This window comes from Alosa alosa, chromosome 24 (genome assembly GCF_017589495.1).
Source record: "Alosa alosa isolate M-15738 ecotype Scorff River chromosome 24, AALO_Geno_1.1, whole genome shotgun sequence".
Taxonomy (NCBI): Eukaryota; Metazoa; Chordata; class Actinopteri; order Clupeiformes; family Clupeidae; genus Alosa; species Alosa alosa.
In genome coordinates, this window is record NC_063212.1 from 20,589,939 (window position 1) to 20,592,438 (window position 2,500).

Consider the following 2,500-nt stretch of genomic DNA (forward strand, 5'->3'; position numbering starts at 1 on the left):
GTACATTCACAAATGCAAACTTTGTTCTGGCTGCTGATATCACTCTAGCATTACATCATAGACGGTATATAGTCTAGACAATAGACAATATAATAGACGATCTATACATGAAACCAAATAGAATGGGGCTTGGTTGGAGCATACAGGCTAATTAATCCCATACTGTAAGCTCCACCCCAGTGAGTAGCCATCATATAGGTGCCTGGTAGAGGGGCCAGGCCAGATACTGTCAATCAATGTAGAGCCAAATGTCCATATCACTTTTGGATTCTACTAAATATGTCAGCATAAGTTCTTTGAAAATATGAGCCAATGAAAAAGCAGAAATATATTCACATAGTGTCATAAATGTCGGTACAGCAGCCTATATGAACTTTGGATGTCACAATTGGCTGACCTCACGCCTGTATTACTTTGTGTTTGTGTGTGTGAAATAACTTCCATACGTTATGTTTATGTTAGAGTATATTTAGGTCTCATTGACATGGCACGCTGTAAAATGTACTGCAATGCACAACCTAAGCACATGCTCATTAGGAATACTTCATAACCAAAGCATCACAGAGACAGCAGAGACAACATACACGTATCTGGGACAGAAACGGGCCTCACGCAGACCTGAGTTGGGCCCAATCCGGACCACAACTGATACACAAATGGGCTCCTAATCCCCCACATTGTGTTTTTTTGTTAAAAAACGCAGCAAAAAAAAAAAGATAAAAGCGCGTTATGTTTTCACATTACGCCCATGCTGCTGCCTCAGACAGCAAAGGTTGCCCAGGGCTGCTGGTGGTTCAGAGAGGAGGATCAGAGAGTTATCAGGCAACCTGTGTTCGAGGCTGCCTCTCACCGCTGGATTATGCACGGATGATGAGGATTGTCATTGTAATAATTGCAGTCTTGCACTTCGGCAGGAAAACACAACTAATTGCTTCCTCTGTTTTCCCAGGGGGTTAGTTAGAGTACATAAAATATGTTCTTTTTCTCTTCTCAAGAAGAGGAGAGAGAGAAAGAGAGAGAAAGACTGAGATAGCGAGAGAGAGAGAGAGAGAGAGAGGGAGAGAGAGTGAGAGATAGAAGTTTTCTTTCAAATGAAGAGGAGACAGAGAGACAGAGTGAGAGGGCTAGACAGAGAGAGTTAGAGAGAGGCAGTGTGAAAAGGCAGAGAGAGGCAGAGAGAGAAAATTAGAGAAAGAGAGAGAGTTAGACAGAGGACGTTGTTGTTTTTGTCAATATACTATGATCAGTTTTAGCTCCTCCTCACTCCGCGTTTTCTCCTTCTGATTATCGGGAAATGGCGGAGACCTCACATTTTCCCGGTTTTGTTCTTGCTTAATTGGACAAATTCCTCCAATGATCCGTCTCCTATAATCAAGCCTCTTTAACACTTCCAGTAAGCCGTACAGGAGAGAAATGAGTTTACATTGTCATCACCGCATACCCATAAAAAATCTGTTCAAAGCACTTGCCTGTTTAATATGATATTTTGTAAAACACCAAAAGCATCGAATTAATCCAACAAATTGGAGTTTTGAAGGAATGCCGAACCGCTTGCACACTACTGTCTGGAAGGTGCTGTTTAAGTTTCATTCCGAGGCGAGGCCATCTTTAACGGTGTGATTAGACATTCAGGGCCAGATGTACTAACGCTTTTGCGCCCATTTCAGGCGTATTTGTATCGCAATGTGCGTGTGAAATCATTGCAAGGTATGTACAAACAGGCCGCAATGATGTAAAAGCGCAAAGTGCCTGTCGCGGGAGCTGAAAGTGGCAGATTGCAATTGTCATGTCATGCATATGCATTCATGGGAGGATCCAGGGGAAAGTGGGAGTTTAGCATAAAAAGATGGGAGGGGAAGAGTAAAGAGCGCCTAGTTATGTATTCCGCGGTATGTACAAAGACTGCTCCTGAAAGCGCACGTCTATTCTGCACCTAAATACTTCCGCCTTGTAAAAGCAGGTGTTAATCCAAATTGCAGTTCAATGCGTCAATAAGAGAACCTTTCAAAGACAATCGAATCGCTATTTAGAACACCAGTTTTTGTGGTGAAAGTATTTGTACTACCAAAAGCAACCTTAACTTTCGTTGGCCTTTCGAATGTCTTACTTTCACTTTCACGTCATTCACTTAAACTTTCCTACTTGCTAGATTTGACCAATCTTCCATAGCCTACGTGCACAAGTAGTTTGAGTAGAACTGATCTTCATTATCTCCCTGCTTGTTTACATCTTATCATGTATGGTATTATTTCATGATCGCTAAACGTTTGATTCTTTTTAATGTTGTCATCAGTTAACTTCATTCAACTGCGCGTGTATGTAGGCGCTGGCATTCAGTTGTGGACGTTCGTAAATTGCGTTTATGGGCGGAGAAAGGCAGAGAAAGGCGCAGTTTACACTAAGGATTAAACGATTGATAAATATGACGGAAACTTGGGTCTGACAGCGTTCGCAATCTGCGGTTTGTCCATGGCGCTGATAACGCTAAGTTCGCAAATGT

At 42.2% G+C, this 2,500-nt stretch overlaps 1 protein-coding gene across 1 annotated transcript in view; it reads right to left on the bottom strand.

The window, feature by feature from the left end:
* The window catches only part of fgf11a (fibroblast growth factor 11a), a 107,706-nt gene that overhangs the window by 64,312 nt on the left and 40,894 nt on the right, over window positions 1-2,500 (bottom strand). The gene's annotated exons all lie outside the window — the stretch shown is intronic.